A 16,875-nucleotide genomic window follows, 5' to 3' on the forward strand; every position below is an offset into this window, starting at 1 on the left:
CAGATTTAACTTGGGAATCCGATCTAATTCCCTCACAATGTAGATCCCCAGGTACCTGAACTCCACACTCTCCTCTCCTAGCCAATGATCTATGTTCCAGCACATGACTTCGGTTTTCGATCTATTCGCCATATACCCAGACAATGCACCGAACTCTGCTGTCAATTCCTCAATACGAGGGATAGCTGTTACTGGGTCACTTGTGTATAGAACTAGATCATTCGCATAGAGGGCCAACTCGGAGCTATACTGCCAGTCTGAAAGGGTGTTATAACAGTGTCGAGCCTAATAGCCTGGGCCAAAGGTTCAATGTATAAATTGAACATCAACGGGGAGATGGGGCACCCTTGTCTGGTCCCCTGCTGAATGTGAAACGCTGATGTTAATGCTCCATTTAGAAGGATCCTGGCAGAGGCACCTCTATAGCAGCTTTTAAGCGTATTTATAAATAGTGGCCCAAACCCCATTACCTCTAGGACTTCCCAAAGATATTTCCAACAAACTTTGTCAAACGCCTTGGCTGCGTCCAGGGCTACCACTGCCAAGGGTTCAGATTTTCCCACTGCAAGGTTGATGTTTCCCAGCAGAAGGTGAATTTGATCTTCAATGTGTCTACCAGCCACAAAGCCCTTCTGATCTTCATGTATTAATTTAGATGTTAATTTGGCCAATCTCCCTGCCAAAATGCCCATAAAGATTTTATAATCTGTATTTAGCAGGGAGATTGGTCTATAAGACTCCGCTTTTTTGGGATCCTTCCCAGGCTTCAAAATCAAGACTATTATAGCTTCCTTCCATGAATTTGGAATTCAGTAAGTGAGTAGATTGAGTTGAAAATAATTTCTAATATTGAACATAGATCGTCTGATAGGTATTTATACATCTCATTAGAAAGTGCATCGGTCCCGGCAGCTTTTTTGTTTTTTAACTTCTTAATCTGTACTAATATTTCTTCTACAGTTATGGGGGCATCCAAACTGTTTCTTCCCTCCTCAGACAATTTTGGCAGATTCTTATTACTCAGCCAAGTACGTATAGCTTCGATGGGCGGCTTTACCTCATCTTTATACAAATTTGAAAATAGAGAAAGAAGGCAACTTTGCATATCATCAATATTCCTTGATGTAACCCCATCATTATTGATTATTAACTCCTTAATATCATTCCTAGCACGGTCAGATCTTGATTTCCATGCTAGTAATGCTCCTGCCTTTTCCCCATATTCAAAATTATCCATCCTACTTACATCCCACTGGGCTTTGCACTTAGCATCTAAGCGCCCTCTATACAATTGCTTAACTGATTCTAAATCCCTTTCGATCTGAAGAAGTCTTTCATACTCACTACTGTGCACATTGATCCTATCTTGCTCTAGCTGACCTATTCTTTTCTCCATTTCCCTTAGTTCCCTCACTTCCATTTTGTTCGTAGCACAAACTAATGCATGGAGCTTCCCTCTAAGCCCTGCCTTATAAGAATCCCAAACATTATCAGGAGTGGTAGACCCCATGTTAAATGTAAAAAAAATCTGAGGTAAATGCTTGGATCGATTGTATAGTCTCTGGACTAGACAGAATAACTCTCTTTAATGTCCACCTAGACTGCGTCTATATTGCACCTTTCACAAACACTAACTGTATAGGAGCATGATCTGAAAAGAGGCTAGGCATCACTTCTACCTTCTTGATGTCATTAATTGAATGCCTATCTGTAAACATATAATCTATCCTAGAGGCATGTTTAGACCTCTTACTATAAAATGTATGTCCCTGTAATGAACAATGCTTAGCTCTTCATACGTCCTCCAAATCTAGATCGTGGATCATATTGCGTAATGCATGCCGTATCTTTGGTGCCCCTACGTATTTACTGAAATTAGACCTATCTTTGATGGGGTCTAGTAGTACATTAAAGTCCCCTCCCAAGATATAAGGTAGTGCCTCTAACATCAATATGGATTGTAGTTTCAATAGATAAGATGGATCATCCACATTAGGACCGTAGAAAGAAGCACATACAACCTCGATGCTATTTAACAACATTTTAACAACGATCCATCTTCCAGAGGAGTCTGTATGTACCCCCCTAATTGTTACCGAGGTGCCCCGTTTCACTAATATAGCTACTCCTCTATTATGTGTTGTCTGCTGTGAAACCTCTAAGTCTTTTATCCATTTGACCTTAGAGAATGTAGATCGACTTTCAACTGCACTCAAATGGGTCTCCTGAAGTAGAAAGATCTGAGCACTTGATATTTCTAATTGTTTTAGAATAAGTCTCTGTCTACGAGGACACCGCATTCTATTCACATTCCAAGTGATAAAAATGGTTTGTTTATTCCCTATACTCTGTTCTCCCATCGCTCTTTCTATTCCAAAACAGGCTTAAATCCTTAACTCTAGTAAGATGAGTATTTTTTTGAATTTTATCCCTATGCTCCCCCCCAGTGCCCCCCTTTCTCCCCTCCCCACACGAACTCCCCCTGTGCCCTACCCCCCCCCCCCCCCCCCCCCATGAGGAACCCTCCCTTCCAATAGGCGAGCCTATTTGGCTCGGCTCCCTCTCCTGGATACAGTTTTCATTTCAATTAATTTTATAGTGTTCTGTCATTCATCGGTCTTTATGTTACGATCTTACCACATGTCACCAATCAAGCATATTAAGTCCTATATATCAATATATAATAGGGAAGACCTAACTACAAGTAGAGAGAAACTAATACCAAGATCAGAGAAAAAGAAGAACTTCTGTCCTCAACCTGTACACCTCTCACCACCTACTCCTTGCCTTTTGTACCCTGTTATTCCCTGAATCTTGAAATTAAATCATCAGCCTCTTCCCCTGTTTTTACCAAATGCATGTGATTATTCCACATTACCCGTAAATGAGCCGGGAACTTTAGTTGTGTCTTGACCCCCAAACCATTCAATTCATCCAGTCTTTTCCCCAGCTCCCACTGTCTAGTGGCAGTCACATGAGAGATATCAGACCTTATTTGAAAATGAAACGGGTTAGAGCTGTTGAATGCAATTGTTTTTCTTTCAATGCTAATAGGAGAATCTGCTCCTTTACAGTGTAGGTTAAGAAGTTTACCAAAATTTTTCTTGGCTTTTGTTTAGCAAGATTTCTTCGAAAGGGGGCATGAGAGTGTGTTATGTTTATGCTTCTTTTAGTTGAGTGTTTCTACTGTGTATCTGTGAATGTTAATATGGTGAATGGCAGTACTGCTGATTTGGCAGCACTTTGCCAACTATTTAGCTCTGATATTGTGTTGTGCTTGTGATGGTTGCGGTGAAGAGATCCACTACTTTGAAGTATGTGGTTATTCTTTTATTGCACTGTCTTTAATTCGGAGTGGACCCTTAGACCCACTATTTTGCTGTCTCTGATTTTAGCACAAGGTTGCGCCATCTCCACAAAAAGAGGGGGTACCAGGAGCGCATTAAGGTCCAGTATACATGCTCCAAAATAAATTGTAACAACTTATGGTATGCAGTTCTTAAGGAGAGAGGTATCAGGTGTGATATATAGGAACCAAAGGCAGGGAGATGGTTCCTTTTAGGAACTAGGGCCCTCACACACCCAATTGGGTGTCATGCTTCATCATCGGGTTAGCTCCTCATCGGGCGGGTGTTGCAATGCCCAACTGGCATCCTCAACAGGGGTCTTTATTGGAGATCTTTTGTCCCGGTGCCATCTGTGAAGTGCAGGTGAAGGGCTCTGGGTGAGACTGAAGGAATTGTAGATGTGAGTAGTGAGTAGTGATTTAAATATATACTAAGTAATTCTCAAAGAAGGGGTTTATTTGGCGAGTGTGCTTGTCCAATTAAAAACGTGATGGCCACCAATGGAGGCAATGATCTCTGGTAGCAAAGGAATTTTTGCACCATCTCCAGCCATAGGTGGACCTCTGAGATGTATTTCCTTAGTACCTTATGGATCCATGATTAGCCATCTCCACTTCAAGGTTGACAACTTTACCCAACTATTTGTGTCTCTAGTTTGATCACTTGGTTGCATATTCTCCACTGATAAATGAATCTTTCAGGACAACTAGAGTGGTGTCTGTGGTTATCTTTGGGTAGTGCCATATCCACTACTGGGAGACACTATAGACCCTCTATTATGACATTTGAAATATCCTTGGGTTTCATCAGCACTACTTACTGTGGTGTTTATAGTGGTCTTAGGGAAGTACTGCTGCATATCCCTGGTGAACCTACCCCTGTTCTCTTGACGTGAACTTGATAAGGTAACCAAGTTATGTATAAGCAAGTGCAGCTTACAAATTTCCCTACTACACACTACACTTTACCACAGCTACAATTTATTTATTGGTACACACATCCAAACCTCATACACAACTCCAAAAATACTCCCACATAGACCACTCCAAAAACAGTACTTTATGAATAACAAATGGGGTAGCTGCATACTCTTCCATCCGAACGGCACTTTTAATTTTTAATGGGTGGGATAGCGCTTTATAAACGTCAATACAACACAATACAATTAGCAGATGTCACAAAACAGGATGAACTACACTTCTGTGCAGATGACATAAAACTATGTATGTTGCTAGAAAGAGGAGGGCTTGTTCCAGCAGGTTAGCTAACAAAGTGTGTTCCTCACATGGGAACTTCTTGGCTCGCCAAGGGGAATTCACAAAAATACAAACCTTTGATTTTTCAGCATGTCCTGTGGGCATAGAGCCTGCTACCTCCCCCCAATTGCTTCCCCTGCCTCATACCCCCACCCAATTGCTTTCCCTCCCTGCCTCTTGTGTGCCGGTCTAGCATCTCAGAATATGTGTAAAACCAGCAGAATAGGGATCAAAGGGTTTGTGATCATACCTCTCTCCCATTGACACAAAAAAGCAAGATATTGTTCAACACACCAAAATGAAAGAAAAACCTCCCAACACAAGAGAGACAGTTGTATCACAAACAATGTTTCTGAGAAGACCTTTCACTTTCCCAAGACGATGTTAATGAAACCACTATTGGAAAGGTTTGAATCCTTCCCAACAGGATGTTTCCGGGTGTCATTCTAGAAGAAGTAGTAATTCAGCCTTTCAGGTGGCATTTCAAAAGGACTTCTGCATTCTCTTCTCCACTCTTTTTTAATATTGATATAAAACTACTTACGGATCTGCTAAGACCACCAACCTCCTCTTCCACTCTTAACCCCTTGCATGCGCCACAAATTTTCGCACTGTGCGGGCAATTTACATAGTGGGCGGGAATCGGACGGCTCCCGGCCGTCGTGAGCACACACCCACCGTGACTCATGATGGCTGGGGGCCGTCATGAGCTTAGAAGGGGTTATGGTTCCAAAATGGTCATCTAATTACTAAACAAAGGAACCAGCAATCAATTCGCAAATATCACAAACAGCCTCTAAACGATTGGATCATGAGGTCCACAACAATCTAAAAATCAATGGCTCAGTGACAGAAATCCTGCTGCTGAGGCACCTCAATTGCTAAAAAACAATTTACCCTAGCTACCCCGAAAACTTTTTCCTGAGGAACGCTTCCCATGAAAAGCAACATTGAAAACATTGGTGCCATTAAAGATATAGACCTGAGCCTAAATGGACCTATTTACTCATCCATTCAACGGTTTTTGGCCTCTACAAAGACATTTGACTAGTTGTTCCTATAATGAAGGACATAAACTGACTATCACCGAAGTCAGAATGAAATAAGAGATTCAAAGTTCGGCTTGCAAACCTAAAGGCAGTTGTCAAATCCACATTTCAGCAAATAAAATATCTCAAAAAGGTGCCTTCCTTCATTCCACTTGCACTTCACCCATTGGTAGTTATTAAACTCCCACCTGGATGTAGGAAAGGCATTACTGCCTTCCAGTTGCATCTGTGTCTTCTGGAAGTAGAAAACTGGATAAGCAATAATTGCCAAATGTGAAATGGCTAGAAGACCAAGGTTTTGATCTTAGGCAACCAGCCTGACATTTGGTCCACCACACGGTGGCCTGATAGCCTGGGTCCTTTACCGTCACTAAAACAAAGAGTTAAAAATATTGCCATCTGGCTAGATCATAAATTGTTGTTTGACCACCAAGTAATCTTTTAGCTGGAAAATGTTTTTTTTAGATATTAAAAGTACTTAAGAAGATTCTGGGATTTTTACCTCATTGGCCCAGAAAACTGTCATTCAGACCATGGCCATTTCTAGGCTGGGTTATTCTAACACCCTTTATCTTGGGCTCTCACAAAGGAGACTCAATAGACTACAGCACATCCAAAATTGTACTGCACAGCTGTTGCTTAAACTTCCTAGACACGCCTCCAGTGGGGCGGTTTGGGAGAACTCAACTGACTCCCAGTTAAAAAGCAAATTGTCTTTAAAACTCTGTGCTATTGCTACAAGGCTCTGTCAAATGTTGGCCATAGTATGTTCCCTCATTGATTAAACCTTATGTTCTGGTTAGGAATTTAAGATCATCTGATGCTAGGTTAGTCCTGGTCTCACAATTTCATAAACTCAGAATTGGAGGCAGCATTTTCAGATATCTTGCTCCTAAGATCGGGAACACTTTGCCTTTAAAAATCTGGCAGGCATCGTCTGAAGTATCCTTTAGGAAACAGTTAAAAACTTGCCTATTCCCCCTATGTGATAAACCACTCATATGAGTAGTTTTGGTTTTAGTGCAATCCTAGCGCTAGGACACCTCAATGAAATAGCCATGCGCTCTTTGACTCCGTGTGAAGAGGTCGCTCCCCCACGCTCTCTGCCTGGACTTCGCAGCGCTTGGGTCTAACTGCTTGCCTTTCCACATATTGCTGCTTGGGTATCGTAGCTCCGAATGTTTAGCTCTATAATTAGTAATAGCGCTTGTAAACATTATACGCTAAGTTCCAGTGCCTGCTATTGTCCGCTTTGGCTCAGACTGTGCTCACATGTAATTTCAGGCGCTCGCATTGCTAGAGTGTAAAATAAGTATTATTGACTGATTGTGCTGGTACCTCCGCCCATAGCACCATTCATCTGTGTGCCCCAATATCGTCCTGCTTCAGGTTTGTTTTCTCTGCCATTTTGTTTGTTGTGCCTCGTGGCCAGCCTCCCTGCCCCGCTAAAGCCTCCCAGCTGCTCCTCCCTCGCCCTGCCCCCTCCACCATCCATATATGACAGATGCTTTCCCGCGCAGCGGCCACGCGCAGCGGTCGCGCCCCATGTGCGCCGAAGGTGCGCCAAAGGTAAGCCCGTCTACGCCCGTCCGTGCCTGGACCGCGCCCAGAGCCAGACCCCCTGGTCCTCGCAATACCCTCTCCACTCGCTTAACGTATGACGCCGCAACTCTCCTTGCCCTTAACCCCGGACGCGCCCCACAATGCTGCGTCACTACCCCAGGACACACCCACGGACCATTCGCATGCCACTCATGCAAGTTCGCCTGCATCAGGACCCACACCAAATCCTCCTCCTCCAAACACAGCTCCGACCCTAACCACGTGAAGTGCATCCTGCTGAACACCCGCTCGGTCCACAAACACGCCACTGAACTCTGGGACCTACTCGACACCACATCACCAGACGTCGCCTTCCTTACAGAAACATGGATGAACGCATCATCAGCGCCCGACATCGCCATAGCCATCCCGAACGCTTACAAGATCATCCGAAAAGACCGCTCCAACCAAACAGGAGGAGGCATCGCCATCGCCCACAAGAACACCATCCGAATCACGACCAGTTCCGACGATGAACTCGCGACCGCCGAATACCTTCACTTCCAGATCCACACCGACCCCAGGACCACACTTAGAGACACCCTCATCTACAGACCACCAGGAACCCGCACACAATTTAATGAAGACATCACTGACTTCATCAGCCCACATGCCCTCACCTCCGAGAACTACATTCTACTGGGAGACCTCAACTTCCACCTGGAAAAGAATAATGACAACAACACCACCACCCTTCTGGACAACCTGGCCAATCTCGGACTGAAACAACTTGTTGACACCCCCACACACTTAGCCGGACACACGCTCGACCCTATCTTCACCTCCAGCAAACACATCTCCTTCGATCACACCACAGCTCTCCATTGGACGGACCACAGCTGCGTTCACTTCAGCTACAAAAAGACCACGACCCACATCCCACCACAACCAATTTCTCGAAGAAACTGGAACAAAATCACCACCGACCAACTCTTCACATCGCTTAACGAAACCCCCCCCCGACACATCATCGGACCCAAACCAAGCTGCCACCAAACTCACACAATGGATCACCCACAGCGCTGACAAATTAGCGCCCTTGAAAAACCACCACATCAAACAAGATAGCAAAAAGACCCCCTGGTTCAACGATGACCTTAAAAAATCCAAGAAGTTATGTCGTACCCTCGAGAAAATCTGGAGAAAAAAACCAACCACTTACAACCTGACCACCTTCAAGGACGCCACCCGCAAACACCACCAATTGATCCGATCCACCAAGAAATCAGCATTCAAGGGTCGACTCGACAACAATACCCACAACAGTAAAGAATTATTCAACATCGTCAGAGAATTTACCAACCCCACCGCCGGCCCCAACGACATCACTCCCTCACAAGACCTCTGCAACTCTCTATCCTCTTTCTTCCACAACAAAATCGCCGACATTCATAACAGCTTTGGAAACATGTCCGAAGAACATCCCATTCCACCCACCTCCGAACCAAAACAGCACTCTCACAACCTCTGCACCTGGAACCCAATCTCGACTGAAGACACCATCCACCTGATGAACTCCATCCACTCAGGATCGCCAACCGACCCATGTCCCCACCACATTTTCAACAAAGCAGACTCCATCATCGCACCCCATCTTCGCGATGTCATCAACTGCTCCTTCAACTCCGCTACCTTCCCAGAAAGATGGAAACATGCCGAACTCACCGCCCTTCTGAAGAAACCCACAGCGGACCCATCTGAACTTAAGAACTACCGCCCCATCTCACTCCTCCCCTTCCCGGCCAAAGTCATCGAGAAAGCCGTCAATAGTCAGCTCGCCACCTTCCTTGAATCCAACAATTCACTTGACCCCTCACAGTCCGACTTCCGAGCCAAACACAGCACCGAAACCGCCCTCATCGCTGCTACAGACGACATCCGAACACTACTGGACAACAGAGAAACAGTTGCGCTCATCCTACTTGACCTCTCCGCCGCCTTCGACACAGTCTGTCATAAAACCCTCATACAACGCCTCAGCAACGTCGGACTACAAGGAAAAGCGTTAGACTGGATCATCTGATTCCTCGCCGGAAGAACTCAGAGAGTACGCCTCCCCCCATTTAAATCAGAGGCAACCGAAGTCATCTGCGGCGTACCACAAGGATCATCACTCAGTCCCACCCTCTTCAACGTGTACATGAGTCCCCTCGCATCCATCGCGCGACAACACAACCTCAACATCATCTCCTACGCTGACGACACCCAGCTGATCCTCTCCCTCACCAAAGACCCTAACACCGCCAAAACCAATCTACACGAAGGAATGAAAGAAGTAGCCGAATGGATGAAGAACAGTCGTTTAAAACTTAACTCGGACAAAACGGAAGTCCTCATCTTAGGATCATCCCCCTCTGCATGGGACAACTCATGGTGGCCACCGGCTCTGGGCACAGCACCCATACCCTCAGATCACGCACGTAACCTGGGCTTCATCCTAGACTCCTCCCTATCGATGACCAGACAAGTCAACGCCGTTTCATCATCTTGCTTCAACATCCTACGCATGCTCAAAAAAATCTTCCGCTGGATCCCCACCAATACAAGAAAGACAGTCACCCACGCACTAGTTACTAGCCGACTAGATTATGGAAACACCCTCTACGCCGGAACCACAGCCAAACTACAGAAAAAACTCCAACGCATCCAAAACGCCTCAGCCAGACTCATACTGGACATCCCCCGTCAAGCTCACATTTCCGATCACCTGAAAGATCTCCACTGGCTTCCCATCAACAAAAGAATAACGTTCCGTCTCCTAACCCACGCACACAAGGCCCTCTACGACCTAGGACCCGAATGCCTTAGCAAACGACTGTCCTTCTACACACCCACCCACCAACTACGCTCATCCAATCAAGCCCTCGCCACTATCCCGCGCATCAATAGATCCACCATGGGAGGAAGATCTTTCTCCTACTTAGCGGCCAAAACCTGGAATTCTCTCCCCACTCACCTCCGCCTCACATAGAACCTCCTCTCCTTCAGAAAACAGCTAAAAAACTGGCTATTCGAGAAATAATGCACCCACCCTCACTCAAGCGCCTTGAGACCCTCTGGGTGAGTAGTGCGCTATACAAATTACTGAACTTGAACTTGAACTACAAATCTGCTTTATTATTCTCAGTATTATTATAATTATTATACAGATATCCATCTTCTTATCAAATATGTAGACTACAACAAGCTCAAAATGCTGCAGTCTGATTTACATTTAGCATGCACAAGTGCAAACATTTACAATGGCTTCCCTTCAAATCACACATGTCTATGGTTTCTCACATCCACAGGAAAATAAAATACCACCGTTCTAACACACAATTCCACTAAGATAACACAATCTCCTTGTGAATGTAAAAACAAAACTACAAAACAAGATATTGGTGTTCCTTATTCTATTAATTAAGTTATGATTAATATGTAGCTATACTCTACCCATTGGATGTTACCCAACTTTACATATGGGGCAAGGTGTACACATAAGTTATGTTAAAACAATCATTTAATCAATCAGGTTTTTCTTAAGGAATATCTTACAGGGAGGAATGTACTGTATAATTAAGGGAGATGAAACTATTCATTCTAGAAGTACTTAGTTGCTGGCTCTCATCAGTGGGGACCCGCTTCACTCTTGTCCATATGCAGTGCACCCAACTGCTTGGCTTTCAGAAAAAAATCTCAAAATCAACTTTTTAAATCCACTTCAACTATCCACTTTTATGGTGCAGCCCGGAGCATAACACAGGCCCCTGCGGTTCAAGGGAGCCCCATTCAGTACACAGCTAATGAAGATCTGTGAGATATGGAAGACTCAGGTGCCTCTCTTAACATTCTGCAGGGGGCCCATCATTTGACTCAGTTGACCATGACACTCTAATACAAAGATTCTACAAAGCCGGGATAGAGGGTAGTGCACTCTACTAGATCACATCCTACCTTAAAAAAAAACAAATGGCATCCTTACTTGCCCTTTCTCATCTAAACCGTACTCCACAAAAGCAAGTGTCCCTCAAGGCTCTATCATCTCATCCATGCTTTTCAACATCTACATAAAGTCATTACCAGCAACGATTAATGAATTTCACCTCCCACACTATAACTATGCAAATGACACACAAATAATCCTTAATCTGGAAAGCCCCAAAGACACTGAAAACTCTGAAATCTTCAGTTGTCTCAGATCTGTTAATCAGTAGATTACATGGAGCCATCTTAAACTGAATACTTCCAAAACTGAAATACTCACATGTGGTGACTGGACAAATGATGGCCCACTCTGTGCCTGGCCCGACGATCTGGGACCACCTCCTAAAGTATCTAAAGAAGTAAGAAATCTTGGAATGACCATGGACTCCAAGTTATCAATGAATGCCCAAGTAGAGAAACTAGCAAGATCAACCTTTATTACTACGACATTTCTGTGATGCATCTTCCCGCCTGGGATTTTCACACAAAATCCAGACTGCTATCTCTCTTGTACTGTCAAAAGTGGATTCTGCCAATAGCCTCTACCATGTATCATCTTTATCAACTATGGAGCGAATGCAACAGAATCAGAACTCTGCTGCCAGACTACTCCAACAAGCCTACATCTCCCCTGCCTTGAGGGCCACACATTGGTCACTGGTTCCCAGAAGATCCCCCTTCAACCTGCTTTGTATCACCCACAAAGCAATACATGGAACAGGACAGCTTTTCATCAGGAATAAAATCACCAAATACATTCATCAAAGGAACCTTCACTCCAGATTGGCACCTCGACTCAAACTCCCACTATACATGAAAAAATCCATAGGTGGTAGGTACATCTTTCTCTGTTCAAGCACCCAAACTATGGAATTCATTACCCCCAGCATAAGATATGTGCATTTCTTTGCACAAACATGTGTAATAATTACGTTTTTTTTAAATTATATAGATATCCTTAGGTCTACTTAACAAATGTATATATTATTTATGGTTAAATATATAGCTATAATATTCTATGCTTAACATGTATATAGGTCACTACATAGTTTTTATATAAATTATTTAAATAGATGTTTTTGAGTCTCTGTTTTATTTATCTATCACAATATATAATTATTATCATATTTTCTTTTATCTACAAATGCTTCAATATTGGAATATTGAGGAAAATATCAAATTTTTAATTTTTTTAATAAAAAACACAAAAATAAATTAGCTTAAATTACAGCAAAAATTGAAAGTCTGAGTTTATAAAATGTGACTTTAAATCTCGATAGATTATATTCCTTGTACATGTATACTCTCTCTAAGTACTTATGTATCTATATATTTATTACTTTACACCTGCTGTGGAAGAAGAAACAGCTTTGACTCTCTCCAATGCACAATTCTATGTCTCACCCTATACCTACCTCAATATATATTCTACGTCCACTCTCTGACTCATGTCAAAACTCATTCTGCTACTTTGAGCTCCCAAACAACCCTTTCTAAATTATTCTCTCCTGTATTCCTCCTTTGACTCATCTCGAACCTCATTTTACCACTTTTATCTCCCTAATCCATTTCTAGAGACTCTTCCCTCCTCCATCTCGCCTTTTACTTATCCCAAACCTCATTCCACTACTGTGATCTCCCAAATAACACTTTGTAAACTCTTCTCTCTCCATCTCTCTATTATCCTATTCAATTAACAGACTTGAATGTCCACTGCTCAAATTAGCTCATATGTCCCTATACTAATCCACCACTAAACCTTTTTGGACTCTGGAGTACTGTGCTATTTGCCGATAAGTGTTGTGATGCTTCATCAGGGTTAGTAAGCCCTATATAAATACAATTACAATATAATGTTGTGTTACGCTACTGAGCTCGGCGACTTCCTCCTCAATAAAAACCTGTTCGGCTCTTCACTCTTGCCCATATCAGGGAACCCGACTGGTTGATTTCAGTCAAAATTATATGTAAACCATGGTTACATAATGATAGCACTGCCGAAATGTTGCGTTTAACGGAGCATACACTTATGAGATGCATTTGTGTTTCCAATGTACCTTGATTAGATGGGAACGTGTGCATTCATTCATTCAGCACTAGACCTGTGAAAATAGACCTCCATGTGGTTTAACCAGCGGTTATTGATTTCAACACCCTTCTACCAATTCCTAATAGGAATTTGAAACGGATTCAGTAATGCAGGCGCGCAACACCCAATTGAACTCACCGGGCTTCAACCCCCCCCCCCCCCCCCCCCCCCCCCGTCGTGTGTGGCAGCCCGGAATGTTAATTAGGCCTTGCAGTTGTTTCACCCCTTCTAAGAGCCCGGGCAGCTCCACTCTGCCTACTGATTAAAGGTTCAGCCCCCCCCCCCCCCGAAATTTGGCTCTAGTTGCGCCTCTGCAGTAATGCGCCTTGCAAGCTGAGGCATATTCTTATTGTGTCCGGTGCAATGCAGAGATGAGTTACAGCACCTTACTTATTTTTACTTTCGCTGTTTTATATATTGGGAACTCGACCTGAAGGTATTGGAGCGCTTTACATGATCACCAGTTACGTTACACATTCTTTTTTGATAGGCACGGGGAGATGTAGCGATTTGTCCAGTACACAGGATGTTGAGGCGGTGCCGAAACTCCAACTTGGTTACCCAGCGCCAAGGTCGGCAGCTTAGGCCGTTACACCACATCCTCTTCCCACTCTGGGGTAGATTGGGGATTGGTGTGGGACGGTGGGGTTAAGAAACGGTCAAGCTGGAATGTAACAGGTAACCAGATGCAGCTGCAGCCCGCTTTATAAATGAATTCAGTTTTCACTACCACCAGGGCTTTAAGTGTGCCGGGTCCTACCGTTGCTCAGCACCGGCAGTTCTTAAAAGCAGGTCCTGAGATGGGTCTCTATCGGGCTCTCTATTTTTGCTCTCACCACCAGTGGAAATAAAAATCTTAACTATGCAGCAGTATCACTGTTCACTGCCTTTGAGGTAACTTCTAAGAGACTCTTGCTCATTTTTTCGCAGTCTCATCATTTCAGAACTGAAGTATTTTCAATATTCTATACAACGAAGCCATAGGCGTTGCTTATTTATCTTACACAACCAACAACCATTAGCAAAGCCAATATTCCTGGCTTGTTGTAGGTGTGATGTTACTTGTATTATATATCTGGATGCAATGACAGAAGCAGCAAAATACCAGTTTGGCGGCACACTAATCTAAGCACAGATTTTTACCGTGCTTATTTTTAAGCCACACCTTTAATTCCATCGGCCACGCCTCTTTTAAGCCTGACTACCACACTTGCCACTGTGGACTCAAACTGACCCTCGAAGTACAGCACAGACGATGCCTTTTAGTCCCATTGGTTTATTTACATGCTAAAGATGGAGGAGAAATGTGCTAAATAATAGTAGTTGTCATATACATGCATGTCCTAGTAAAGCTGTTTGTATGTTGATTACTAAGGGACGCCTTAATCGGTAGGTGAGAAGGGAGGGCTGCAAACACCTACAGCATAGAGAGGGGCCTCAAATCAGCAGGAGAACACCCCCGGAAGCTTTGCTGACATAACTTAGTCGAGCATTCATTGCTCGCTCATGTCAGTAACGCTGCCCTTGTGCTGTGCTGCGCTGCAATGAGAGTGTTTTACGGGATGTTTCCAATGCTCCCCGCACCACTCGCATATAATTGAAACACTAACCAAATTATAAAAATATCGCATTCTATTTAAATTCAGAGGATATCTTTAAAAAGTACAAGGTATTTCGCTCTCCTCCCGCCTCCCTTCAAACACATATGCCACCCCTTGCCCCGGATCTATCCCCACCCGCTGTCCTTCTCCATCCTCCGTCTGCCCCTGGGATTCCTCACCAGGATTCTGCCTATTCCGCCACCGCCGCTCCTTCGGCAGCTTTGCAGCGGCGTCCGTTACCAGGGCAACAATCAGGTTGAAGGGCCGTGTGCACAGTGCTTGTGCCGACATGTTACAATCGTGGCTAATACTCACGGGGAAGGGCGCAGCCATATTGGAGTGTAGCCGACAGTCAAGTCTTAGATGTACGTGAAAGGGCAGAAGTATGAAAGCTCGAATAAGTACGACACGGGCTTCAAATTATATTGAAAAACTTCAATAGCGAGTGTCTTCTTATTTTAAAGAGTAATTATCTATTTTCGATTTCATGTGTTTGATTTTACTCCTTTTTTAACTGCACAGCGTTTTTAATATTTTCGGACAGAAGTGTATTGGTTTTGATACTACGTTTATCAGTAGGCTATACTTTTGTCTTTAAAGATGGCTACTTTTATGATGTCTGAATTCTATAGTAATTATCAAAACAATTCGTAAACCAAAATACATAAATAAGTACATCATTAATTTGGGGTTTTGATCAGCCCTCTTCATCCATTCGTCTATTCAACTATTTTTCAACAACTTTGCTTTGGTAAATTATCATTCAGTGGTTGTCTTCAAATGTGATGGATGGCGCTTTCTTAATCATATGCATATTTATCCGCATAAAATACATGCTATTTTGTGCCGTTGCTGGTGAACCAGTACTTTACGTTGTCAATGCATGTTCTTTTCATTCTTTATTTTCTTTCAGTCATCTTTAACCTAAAGTTTTCTGGTTTCAGCAATTTAAAGCTACAAGTACCCTTCTTTCAGACTCGTGTTTTTCCTGTGATGTGCATTAAAATAAACAAGCATTTGCAATGCAATAGGAATTACATTATTGAAGTTTGAGCTATTGGCATTGCTAATAATAATGCAACAGCAGTTAAGTGATAACAATTAAATGTAACAGTATTAATATATGTTTTTAGTGTTATGCCCCTACAATGCAATATATGTCTGAAAGTTATAAAGTATACTTGTAAGTAGTACAGTAGAGCAATAAGAACAGATATCTTCTGTAAATGTTTTTTATTGAAATACACGTTTATTGTTATAATTTGTTTTTAAATAAAGTATTAGTAAATGTAGGGGTTTAATTTTCAATTATGAAAAAACAAAAATTATTAAACGTTTCCGTAGAAATATACGTATACATTTCGATATCCAATTGCAGAATGTAATCCCCGAAAAGAAAAGTTGTTTTGTATGTCTTTTACCCATGTGCTTTGGTTTGGAGTGGAGTTGAACTAGTCCCATTGGTATGATCAGCGCTATTCTCATTGTTGTCATGGGCACTAGTCCCATGGTTATCACTGGTATTCTCATTGTTGGCATCGGCACTAGTCCCATTGTTATCATCAGGGCTATTCTCATTGTTGACATTGGCACTAGTCCCTTTGACATCAACACTAGTCCCATTGGTATCATAAGTGCTATTCCCATTGTTGACATCGGCACTAGTCCCATTGGTATCATCAGTGCTATTCTCATTGTTGGCATCAACACTAGTCCCATTGGCATCTGCTTTTCTCATTGTTGGCATCATTACTAGTCCCATTGGCATCTGCAGTAGTCCCATTGTTATCATCAGTGCTATTCTCATTGTTGGCATCGACACTAGTCCCATTGGTATCATCAGTGCTATTCTCATAGTTGTCATGGACACTAGTCCCATTGGTATGATCAGCGCTATTCTCATTGTTGTCATCAGCACTAGTCCCATTGTTATCATCAGCGCTATTCTCATTTTTAGGTCTCGCC

The 16,875-nt window shown here is 43.1% G+C and overlaps 1 protein-coding gene across 6 annotated transcripts in view; it reads right to left on the reverse strand.

Annotated features, from left to right (window-relative positions):
- LRRC71 (leucine rich repeat containing 71) overlaps positions 1-16,875 on the reverse strand; it is a 669,208-nt gene that overhangs the window by 541,198 nt on the left and 111,135 nt on the right. The window contains exon 1 of one of the 6 annotated variants that reach the window (XM_086945317.1): positions 15,090-15,151. The exons of 4 other annotated variants lie outside the window; for them this stretch is intronic. The gene's annotated coding sequence lies outside the window, so the exon portion shown is untranslated. Of the gene's footprint in view, positions 1-15,089; positions 15,152-16,875 lie in introns of those variants that run through there. One more of the 6 variants, XM_086945318.1, reaches the window with a different exon arrangement.

Source organism: Lissotriton vulgaris, chromosome 12, assembly GCF_964263255.1.
Source record: "Lissotriton vulgaris chromosome 12, aLisVul1.2, whole genome shotgun sequence".
Lineage (NCBI taxonomy): Eukaryota > Metazoa > Chordata > Amphibia > Caudata > Salamandridae > Lissotriton > Lissotriton vulgaris.